The sequence below is a fragment of the Pongo pygmaeus genome, chromosome 14 (assembly GCF_028885625.2).
Source record: "Pongo pygmaeus isolate AG05252 chromosome 14, NHGRI_mPonPyg2-v2.0_pri, whole genome shotgun sequence".
Taxonomy (NCBI): domain Eukaryota; kingdom Metazoa; phylum Chordata; class Mammalia; order Primates; family Hominidae; genus Pongo; species Pongo pygmaeus.
In genome coordinates this window covers 37304178-37316840 of record NC_072387.2, presented here as the reverse complement: position 1 = coordinate 37316840, position 12663 = coordinate 37304178, and positions in this window count along the sequence as shown.

Here is a 12663-nt window from a genome sequence, read left to right as displayed (position 1 = left end):
CCAAGGCCTTACCGGACTGAGGAACATGTGGGTAGAATAGAGGCATCTGCCTTGTGAAATTCCAAAACGATGAAATGCCAGTGGGAAAAGCCTGAGGAAGAAAGAATAGAGTGGCGTTTGCAAGTCATGAATAACACTTGGGTAGCCGACTGACTTACCAAAGAGCAAGCTAGGTATTAGGGGTCAGGGCCTGTGGGAAGGGATGGGAGCCAGGATTGGACAGAGGAAGAGTTTGAACCATGGTTCAAGTCCAACAAAGCCGCTGTCCTAACTACAGGAAGCCCTGGAGCACATACAGAATGGTGTGCTGAGCCTGCTCCTACCAGCTCCTGAGCATCACTTGTTAAATTTTTGTGAATCAGTTGTTAAAACAGCCATTATTAAAGATTAAATTATATAAACCTACAATTACATTTATTGAAAACAAAGTGAATACTCAAAACTCATTCTTCCCTAATTACTGCATGAACAGTAAAGTACACTGTTGAGGTTTTTTCGTTTTTGTTTTTTTAATTGAGACTGGGTCTTGCTATATTGCTCAGTCTGCTCCCGAACTCCTGGTATCAAGTGATCCTCCCACCTGTGCCTCCCAAGGTACTGGGATTACAGGTGTGAGCCACCTCCCCCTGGCCGGTGTTGAGTTTGTTTACCACTGGCATAGCTGTATGATGGAAATACTATGTGGTAGTGTACTATTTTGCATCTATTCCCAACTTCACGTTTAGTGATATTACTTTGGTAGCTTGAAATCATCTATGGAGGATGTATTTTCACCACAGAAATTAGCAAACACTACAAATCAGGATGTTTTCCTTAAAGGAGCCAGTTATTAAACATTTACATGCACACTGCTACATGTAGGACTGACCCATTCAGAGTTGTCCCAGGGTGGGCTGAATGGTTAAGGTCTCTATGTCCCTACCGTTGGCTATGGACTTTCTAGGGAAGGTGTATTCTTGGGCGGGGGCTCTCTGCAGGTGAGGCAAACACAAGGAGCAGATGGCCCAAGACAATCTGCTCACAGCATTGCCAAGAACTGAGGCGAGTCCTTCCTTGAAGGGACAGTTCTGTATCCTTCACAACTAGCATGAAGTTGTTTATATATATATATATATCGTCATTGCAGTGCTCTCTTCATAGTATTTTCTTACTCATTTTAAATACCTGCTACTTCTATAGTTATAGCCATTTTTTTCTAATATTGTTTAGATGTGACTTTTTTCTTAATATTTGTTTTCTTAATTCATTAAGCCTGAAGTTTGTCTCCTTTTTGTCTTTTTAAAGAACCAGCTTTTGACTTTGTTGACCCTACTGTATTTTCTTTACAAGTTTACTAATTTCTGCTCTGATTATTATTTTTTCCTTTGTTCTATGTTCTTTGGGCTTATTCTATTCTTTTTCTCACTTCCAAGTTGAAAACTTAGCTCATGATTTTTCAATCTTTTTTTGCACATATATATTTCCCGTCTTTTTTTGCACATATATATTTCCCACACATTTTTAGCTACAATACTTTCAATATCATTAAATTATAAAGTTCTTAATTTCCATTATGATTTCTTCTTTGACGCATGAATTATTTTAGAAGTGTGTTAATTTCTAAATGCATGAGGCTTTTTTAGATATATTTTTGCTATTGATTTTTAATTTAATTTAATTGTGGCCAGAAAACATGGTCTGATACAGATTCTTTGAAATAGATATACGCTTGCTTTGTGGCCTACTGAAAAATACTCCACGTTCTTGAGAAGAATGTGTATCTTCTAATTTAGGTGTAGGGCTCTACATTGGAGTTTTTAGATTGAGCTTTTTAATTTTTTCCATCCAAGTAGTCTATCTTAGAAAGAGTTTGTCTTCATGAGTTATCAATTACTGACAGTATTACAATCCCCCACTGTGATGCTGAATTTGTTAATTTCTCTTTGCAATCCTGTGAGTTGCTGCTTTGTATATGTATTGAAGCTATGTTACTAGAGGCAAATAAGTTTTGAAATGCTATATATTCTTGGTAAAATATATTTTATAATTATGAAGTGACTCTTTCCTTAAAACTATTTACCTTAAAATGTATTTTCTTCTCCTATAAGCATTGCTACAGAAGCTTCCTTTTGGTAAATAAGAGGCATATATCTTTTTCCATCATTTTACCTTTCTGTGCTTTCTTAGGTATGTTCCTTGTAAGCTTGCAATATCTGGTTATTTTTATTCAGTCTGATGACATTTATCTTTTAATTTGTAAATCTGCCCCATTTAAAACATTTCAACTATTTATATAATAGAACCTATTTCTGCCATACAATTTTGTGCTTTCTATTGGTCCTGCTTTTCAATGCATTTTTTCTTCTTTTCTACCTTCCTTGGATTGACTAAGGGAAACTTTCCATTGTTTTTTATTTTCTGTTGTAAAAATTATACACTATTTTTTTTTCTCCCAGTAGTTATATTTAAACTTGTAACATGTAGTAACTGGAAATTCTAATTTTCTTTTTTTTTTTTGAGATGGAGTTTTGCTCTTGTTGCCCAGGGCTGGAGCGCAATGGTGCAATCTCAGCTCACCACAACCTCCACCTCACGGGTTCAAGCAATTCTCCTGCCTCAGCCTCCTGAGTAGCTGGGATTACAGGCATGCACCACCGCACCTGGCTAATTTTGTATTTTTAGTAGACAGGGTTTCTCCATGTTGGTCAGGCTGGTCTCAAACTCCCACCCTTGGGTGATCCACCTGCCTTGGTCTCCCAAAGTGCTGGGATTACAGGTATGAGCCACTGAGCCCAGCCAAATTCTAATTTTTTTCTGTCTTATGTCTCCCAAAAAAAAAACTTTTGAGAACTTATACACCAATGATTCTCCACCTATTCTACATTATATCAGGAAATATTTTAGTGGGGTTCTTTTACCTTGAGAATTAGGCACTGTTACTATTTTATAGTGAGTGTTTTCTCATCATTCCTTCTTAAATCGTGGATCTTCCTTCTGGGATCAGTTTCCCTCTTTTTGGAAGTACATCATCAAAAATTCCTTTGTGAATGTTTATTGGTTAGAAATACTCTCCAGTTTGTATTTCTGAAAATGTCTTTATTTCATTTTCATTTTTGCATGATCGTTTTCCACGTTTACAATTCTAGGTTAACCATTACTTTTCTTTCAGCTTTTAGAAAATGTTTTCCCGTTGTCTTCAGACTTCAGGTGATGCTGCTGGGAAATCAGCTACCAATCCAATTATGCCTATCTCTTCTTTGTTTGCTTATAAGATTTTCCCATTGTCTTGGTTATTTCAAAGTTTGCTTCTTTGTGTCTATGTGTGGATTTATTTTTCTTTCTTTTGCTCATGGTTTATTGTGCTTCCTACATCTAAGAATTCTTGTCTTTTATCAATTTTGGAAAACGCTCTAATACTATCTTCTAATATTGATTTTCCCCATTGTATGTTTTTGCAATTCCAATTAAATGCATGTTATACTTTCTTATTCTATTCCATGTCCCTTAATCAATTTTTCTTATTTTCCTTTTTTTCTCTCTGTTCCCTTCTGTCTCCTACTGTCTTAGTCTCTCATTCTCTCACTCTTTTTCTCTCTGCATTCTGGATAACTTCTTCACATCTTTATTGCATTTCACTAATTTTTTTTTCTTGAGACAGAATCTCCCTCTGTCACCCAGGCTGGAGTGCAGTGACTCCATCTCGGCTCACTGCAACCTCTGCCTCCCAGGTTCAACCAATCCTCCCACTTCAGCCTCCCAAGTAGGTGGGATTACAGGCCTGCACCACCACACCCAGCTAATTTTTGGATTTTTAGTAGAGAAGGGATTTCGCCATGTTGGTCAGGTTGGTCTCAAACTCCTGACCTCAAGGCTGATCTACCCACCTCAGCCTCCCAAAGTCCTTGGATTACAGGTGTAAGCCACTGTGCCCAGCCCATTGCACTAATTTTTAAATCTGTAATGCCTAATCATCAGTTTACCCCATTTTAAACTTTTCTTGACATTCTTTTTAGTTCTTTTTCATTTCTTATAGTTTCTTTTTTCATTTCAGTCAGTTCTTTTTCAAATATGCCTGTCCATTTTATAGTCTCTTTTTTTCTCATATTTTGAAACTGGTGTTTAATTTTAGCGAATGTGTTGGGATTTTTTTTTAATTTTTACATTTGATTATCTAATACCTGAAGTCCTCAAGGGTCTAATAATATTATTTGCTTTTTGTTTTTTGTTTGTTTGTTTTTGTTTTTGTTTTTTTTTGAGACGGAGTCTCGCTCTGTCACCCAGGCTGGAGTGCAGTGGCGCTATCTCGGCTCACTGCAAGCTCTGCCTCCCAGGTTCACGCCATTCTCCTGCCTCAGCCTCCCAAGTAGCTAGGACTACAGGCACCTGACACCATGCCTGGATAATTTTTTTGTATTTTGTTTAGTAGAGATGGGGTTTCACCATGTTAGCCAGGATGATCTCGATCTCTTGACCTCGTGATCTGCCCGCCTCAGACTCCCAAAGTGCTGGGATTACAGGTGTGAGCCACCGCACCTGGCCTGACTTTTGTTTTAATCAGCTCAGGCTGACATAATAAAATATCATAAACTCAATGGCTTATAAACAACAGAAATATATTTCTCACAGCTCTGGAAGCTATAAACCTGAGATCAGGGTGCCAGCATGGTCAGGTTCTGGTGAGGGTTCTCTTCAGCTTTGCAGGTGGCTAAAGCCTTTTCTTATATCCTCAAATGGTAAAAAGATAGTGATCTAGTTCTCATGTCTCTTCCTATAAGGGCACAAATCTCATTTATGAAAGGTACACTTTCATGAACTTATTACCTCCCAAAGGCCTCATTTCCAAATGCCATCACATTGGATGTTATATGTCAATGTATAAATTTTGGAAGAGCACATTCAATGTACATATTAGTCTGTTCTCACACTGCTATAAAGAAATACCAGAGACTGGGTAGTATATGAGAAAAGAGGTTTAACTGGGTTGTGGTTCTGCAGGCTGTACAGGAAATGCGGTGGCTTCTGCTTCTGGGGAGGCCTCAGGAAGCTTCCAATCATGGTGGAAAGCAAAGGGGAGCAGGCATCTCACATGGTGGGAGCAGAAGCAAGAGAGGTATGGGGGGAGGTGCTACACACTTTTAAACAACCAGATCTTGTGAGAACTCACTCACTATCATGAGAATAACACCAACAGGATGGTGCTGAGCCATACATGAAAAATCCACCCCCATGATCCAACCACCTCCCACCAGGCCCCACCTCCAACACTGGGGATTACAATTTCACTTGAGATTTGGGTGAGGAAACAGATCCAAACCCAGTCTCCCCAAATCTCATGTCTTTCTCACATTGCAAAATACAATCATCCCTTCTCAACAGTCCTTCAAAGTCTTAAGTCATTCCAGCATTAACTCAAAAGTCCAAAGTCTCATTTGAGACGAGACAAGTCCCTTCCACCTATGAGCCTGTGAAGTCAAAAACAAATTAGTTACTTCCAAGATGCAATGAGGGTACAAGGGTTGAGTAAATATTCCCATTCCAAAAGGGAGAACTCTGACAAAAGAAAGGGGCTATAGGCCCCATGCAAGTCTGAAACCCAGCAGGACAGTCACTAAATCTTAAAGCTCCAAAATAATCTCCTTGACTCCATGTTTCACACCCAGTGCACACTGGTATGAGAGGTGGGCTCCCAAGGCCTTGGGCAGCTCTGCCCTTGTGTCTTTGCAGGGTTCAACCCCCATGGCTGCTCTCATGGGCTGGCGTTGAGCACCTGTGGCTTTTCCAGCTGCAGGGTGGAAGCACTTGATGGGTCAACTATGCTAGGTTCTAGTGGATGGTGGTCCTCTTCTCACAGCTCCACTAGGCAGTGTCCCAGTGGGGACTCTCTGTGGGGCTCCTACCCCACATTTCCCCTTCCCACTGCCCTAATAGAGGTTCTCCATGAGGGCTCCACCCCTGCATTAGGCTTCTCTCTGGACATCCAGGCATTTCCGTACATTCTCTTAAATCTAGGCAGAAGCTCCAAACTTCCACTCTTGCATTCTGTGCACCCACAGACTTAACACCACATGGAAGTCACCAAGGCTTATGGCTTGCACCCTCTGAAGCAATGGCCCAAGCTTCACTTGGGCCCTTCTGAGCCACACCTGGAGTTAGAGCTAGAGTGTCTGGGATATAGGGAGCAGTGTCCTGAGGCTGCACATAGTAGCAGGCTGCACAGGGTAGCAGGTCCCTGGGCCTGGCACACTAAACCATTCTCTTGTCCCAGGCCTTTGGGCCTGTGATGGGAGAGGCTGCCACAAGGTCTCTGAAATGCCTTTGAGGCCTTTTCCCCTTTGTCTTGGCTATTGGCACTTGCCTTTTTAGTCTCGCAAATTTCTCTAGCAAGTGCTTGCTCCACAGACTGCTTGGATTCATCCCCTGAAAATGGGCTTTTCTTTTCTCTACATGGTCAGGCTGCAAACTTTCCAAACTTTTATGCTCTGCTTCCCCTTTAAATATAAGTTCCAACTTTAGACCATTTATTTGCTCATGCATATGAGCATAGGCTGTTAGAAACAGCCAGGACAAATCTTGAATACTTTGCTTTGAATACTGGTGAAATTTCTTCCACCAGAAGGCTAAATCATCACTCTCCAGGTCAAGGTTTTACAGATCCCTATGGCAGGGGCACAATGCAGCCAAGTTCGTGGCTAAGACATAACACAACTGACCTTTGCTCTGGTTCCCAATAAGTTCCTCATTTTTATGTGACACCTCCTCAGCCTGGCCTTCTCTGTCCATATTTCTATCAGCATTTTGATCACTACCATTTAGCCAGTCTCTAGGAAGTTCCAAACTTTCCTTCGTCTTCTTGTTCTCTTCTGAGCCCTCCAAACTCTTCCAACCTCTGCCTGTTACCCAGTTCCAAAGTCACTTCCACATGTTCAGGTGTCTTTATAGCAATGCCCTACTCTTTGATTCCAATTTTCTGTGTTAGTCCATTCTTGCATTGCTATAAAGAAATACCTGAGACTGGGTAATTTATGAGAAAAGAGGTTTCATTGGCTCATGGTTCTGCAGGCTGTACAGGAACCATAGCAGCTGCTGCTTCTGGGGAAGCTTCAAGAAGCAGGGCAGAAGACAAAGGGAGAGAAAAGCATCTCACATGGACAGAGCAATAGCAAGAAAGAGAGTGGGGAGGTGCTACGCACTTTTAAATAACCAGATCTTGTGAGAACCCACTCACTATCATGAGAATAGCACCAAAGGAATGGTGCTAAACCATTCTTGAAGGATCCACCCCCATGATCCAATCACCTCCCACCCAGCCCCACTTCCAACATTGGGGATTCGACATGAGATTTGATGGGACACAGATCTACACCATATCAATTTGTAACACTTTTTCTGCTGACCCTAACACTGTGGGATATTTCCTAATATATTTACAATTGTTTATTTAGAGATCATATTTTTTTTCCTGGACTCCTTTTACTGATGGATGGGTCTTTTTATAATCCATACTTTTACTGATGATGCAGCCCTTAAAGGCTTCATGCAGAGATTTTAGCTCCAACATCTCCCCTTGTAGAAACCAAAGATCTAATCTTCTACCCACATAACATCAAAACCCTAGTTTATAGGTCATCTATTTATTGAGTACTGTACCCACTTACCACTCTGGCATCATCTTTCTCTTTTTCTTTTAGTGCCTGGCTTACTTTCTTGTGAATTTAGCTATGCATTTAAATGTGTCATTATGGCCTGAGTTCTCCTAAATGCAGACCATGAGACAAAATCTTATGTGCAGGTAATTTATTTGGGAAATGATCCCAGGGAACAGCAAAAAGACATGAGTGAAGGAGGGAAAAACAATATTAAAATTCATTGTCGGGTTAGCCGCTGCTCCAGATGACTTATGCTTGATCTTGCTGGGCTCTTATAAAATGCATCACAGATACATCTCCTTGCACCGCTCATATCTCTTGTGCTTCCTACTAAACTCAATCCACAAAATAGTTCCATTCTCAGTGGCAGCCAGCAGTAATCTCTAAAAAGACTTAATACCAGTGGGTTAGAGGACCAAGCTACAGCCTCTTCTGTTGTGCCTGGTGCCTAGAAGGTAACTGATAATGAATATTTTCCTCCTCTATTTTCCATTCCAGATTTTCTTTACCTCTACCAAGACTTTGGCCAGGCTAGGTTACTTGTCAGGTGAGGTTTGGCCCCTTAGTGGCCTTGTCTCTGTTTAGCCATGACCTCTTCAATTGCCCATTCATTGCTGTTGCTGGTCATGGAAGCACTCCCCTGCATTCTGGCATACTCCTGTCCACCTTGTGCAGCAACAATTGTAGCTCCTCACGATAACCAGGATCAACATCTCCTGCCAGAATAATAACTACTTTCTTTGCCTGCTGGTCTATTGGCATGGGAAGCTCAAAGTGACCAGATGGTAGTTGTACCTTCAAGTTCTTTGGAACTATTGCAGTGATCAGAGCCTCTAATCCAGCAAAGTCCAAGGTTTCAGAGGAAGCACAAATTATGAGTGGGTCACTGGGAGTATTGATGAGAGGACCTACTCCTTCTTCTGTTCTGTGGTTCTTGGACCAATGTATTTTAGCTATTGACCACACAGCACCACATTAGCCAATAGGTTAGCACACGTACGTACCTGAGAAGGTTTTGCCACAAAATATATGTATATACGTGTGTGGGCATGCAGGTTTGTGAGTGTATGTATAAGCTTCTTATTCCTGGAGGAGGGTCTGTATTTTCTGCTCAGGCCAAGCTGAAAGCCGACATTGGGTACCAGCATGGAGGCAATGGTGGGACCATGTGGGCAGATCTTGAAGAGCACACCACCACATCATGGGGCATATGCCTTAGGTGATATTTTCACAGGAAATCAAGCAAGTGGAGTTTTCTCTCCTCTAGCAAGAGGGAATGACCTGCTTCTACCAGCCCAGATGTTCAAGGAAATCTAGGGATTCAAAATACTCAGGCTTGTCAGCCCTAACATCCCTATCCAAGACCTCAGGACCTTCTTGTCTTGTATCAGAGCCCTGATTCTGACACGGGAGACCAGTTGAGGCTGTGCCATCAGTCTCCTGGGAAGCTCTGCCACAATCCTTATAATTATTTCCCAAAACTGTTACATTTTAAACATACTTCAAATCTCAATGCTTTCATTTCCACTTTTGCCTCAGTCTAATCCATCAGATGAGAGAATCTTATTAATTTTGGTGCTACTGTGTACCAGGATTATCACTCTCAATGTATGCTAGCAATGGAGCCCTTATTGCTGTCTGACTGCAAAGTGATCCAGCCAAAATCCCATCCTGAGGGGCTGTTTTCCAGAGCTACTTCTAGAACTGTCTTAGCACAGGTTGCCCTAAAAGCAGAGAACGAGGGGGTGTAAGAGGAAGTTCGTGTTCAAGTAGATTACTGGGTAAATGATCCCAAAAAGCAGCTATATAGAAGGCAGTTGTAAAACATGGAAGGAGGTCATGTAAAATATTGGATGCTTTATTGAGTTGGCCACTCAGAAGGGTGAATGGCATCGGATCTTTCCAGGTCCTTTGAAAGAACATGTTATAAAACACATCTCAGAGTGCCTCTGCCTGGTGGCCGCACCGTCTGGAACATAAGGAGCGCCCTCTGGCGGCCGCACCGCCTGGGAAGTGAGGAGCGCCTCTGCCCAGCCGCCGTGCAACCCTCCAGGTGTGAAGTGGCAGCCTTGTGTGTGATCTTTCTGCCCTTCTCAAGTTTGCATTTTCGATAGTAAAGTTTACTTTTAAATTAAAAGATTTAAATTGGGGAAGATTAAAAAAATGCGTCTCAGAAATATCCTCCTGGGAGATGAAAGGGAGACACTCTTTTAGCCACTGGCTTCCATTTTCTATTGGTCAAGGGCTGTGCAGGAGTTTTAACTCACCCACTCCGCTAGGGTGTGCATGTGTGAGAGATGAGAAGTGTCTACAGGTACCCCATGCCATGATGCCAGAGATTCTTCAGGGAGGAAAGCAAGAGATCCACAGGGCAGAATCAAGGTGAGGGTACTGCCTGGTTACACTGGCATGAGGCTAGTCTAAGCCTCTTGAAATTGGTTGCTGCAACAGCAGCTGGAACAAACAGTGGCACCAAGGGAATTTGCAGAGATCTCACAAGCAGCGTCCATCACAGCTATTCATTGGATATTTTATAGTATTTTAAAATATTTAAGTCAGGAGTTTTTTTTTTCGTAGAATATGCAGTCTCTCTAAATCTGGAAGGAGAATAACCACACTAGTCTCTGTGCATGTGTCTATGGAGTTGGCTTGAGAAGTCTCACGGTGAGATGGGAAAAGCACCAAATATGTCAAAGCCAGAAGATAATTTTTCTGGTCTGACATTGGCTATATAACCTGAGCAGGTTACTTAGCTTCTGTGAGGCACAGTTTCTCCATCAGAAAGGAAGGGGAATAAGAAAAAGTGTGTTACCTCCCTTGTAGGACAGGAATCAAAGATGTAATAAATACAAGTGTGTTTTATAAACTGCAAAATGCCATACATATATAATTTATGATAATTATAAACATTAAGGCATATTCTTGGTGACCTGGCTGTCCTCTGCACTCCCAGAACAAAACCCACACTGAGACTTGGGCTTTTGATAAGAAAAAAATTGACATGAGATGGATGTTTTCGAGGGGAGAGAAAAAAGTAACCAGATGTGATGGTATTCTTTAAAATGAAGCAGACGTGTTCCAGTCATATAAAATGTGACCAGAAGCAAGGTAAATGGAACCCTTGTGCACTGTGATGTGAATATGAGATGGTACAGCCACTGAAGAAAACAGTGTGGAAGCTCCCCAAAAAACTAAAGACAGAACTACCATATGCTCCAGCAATTTTGCTTCTTGGTATATTCCCAAAAGAATGGAAAGCAGGGACTCAAACAGATATATGCACACCCATGTTCATAGCAGCATTATTTACACCAGCCAAAAGGGAGAAGCAACAAAGTGTCTGCTGATGGGTGAATGGATAAACCAAATGTGATCTATCCCTACAATGGAATATTATTCAGCTAAAAAAGAAAGAAAATCTTGATACATGCCACAACGTGGATGAACCTTGAGGACATTATGCTAAATGAAATAAGCCAGTCACAAAAAGACAAATACTGTACAATTCCACTCATATGAGGTACTTAGACTAGTCAAATTCATGGAGACAAGAAGTCGGATGGTGGTTGCCAGGGGCTGGGGGCAGGGGGAATGTGGAGTTGATGTTTAATGGGTACAAAGTTTTAGTTTCACAAAATGGAAAGAGTTCTGGAGGTGGATGGTGGTGATTGTTGCACAACAAGGTAAATGTACTTAACACTGTATAAAAATTCTTAAGGTGGTAACTTTTATGTTATGTGTATTTTACCACAATGTTTAGAAATATAACCAGGGATTGAAATAATATAGAAGGCAAAGGGGCGATTTTCACAAGAGCACCCACGGCATCAAGGATCAATGGGATCCTTGTCTTCCTAGGTGTTTTGTCCTGGATCTGTGTAAGGCTGGGGGTGTGTGTGCAGGCATCTCCATCCATTGACAGGGAGCCATACATCCCCATTTCAAACACACTGCCCAGCTCCTGGGTACGTGTGCCCCATAAGTCCTGCTCCACATACAGAGGCTCAGGACCGCCCAGCTTCTCCTCATCCTTCTGCTACTGCTTTGCCACCATGAACCTGGTTCCAGGGACAATGGTAATCTTTTCATCCTGAGCAGGGAAAATGGAACAGAACAACCAAAGGCCCAAAGGCAGACCACTCTATCTTCTGGCTGTGTTGCTTAGAGCCAGCCTTAACTGTCTTTCCTCCCTTAGCAGGGTTCATGGCTCATTGCCTGCAGTTACTAAATACCATCAACACCGCCTCCTCCAGTGTAGATTACATAGTTGGTTACTGTTCTTGAAAATGGCCTATGATTTACATTTGGCTTTAATATTCAAGAGCTGAAGGACTTCTTTTTGTTCTCCTAAAATTTGGTTGCAATTTAGAGTACTATAGCTAACACCCTAAAGAAAAAAAAGGCATAAACTATGTTGGTTGTTTTTGTCTCAATAATGCACAATCCTTTTGTAAGTTTGCCTTGAAAGTCTGTTTTTACTCAGATTTGAGATTGCTCTGCTTTTTGTTTTCTAGTGGCAAAAATTATGGAAAATGAAACAAAATCATAAATTCTGTCCCTAGACCTGTGGTAAATTCCCCCAGGCAATTATGTTTGCCATGGCGAAAACATTAGTAAAATAAAATGCCTGCAACCCTCTTTGTGCTATTTGAAATTCAAATGCATTATGAGTCCCTTGGGAATATGACATTAATTTAGGGCTATAACTAAAATTCTGTATTTTAAAAGACATGTTATTTGCTTCCCTTTGCTTGTTTTATGTACTTATGGTGGATTAAACTTTAGTTATTATGGCAAAGCCTATTGGAAAGTGTACACATGGATTTTACCACAGAATTTGCTATAGAGCACACAAAGAATCCTTTTCAGGAAACCTGATCTATTCAAATTAGTTTTTCTAATGTTTCCCTACCTGTTATTTACGTTAAAGTATCTAAAGACCTCATCACAGAAGACCTTGCAAGAGGCTTTCTTAGCAGAATGACAATCCACTAGCATTTTACCTATGATCTCAAAAAGGCATTTCTCTGGCAAGCAG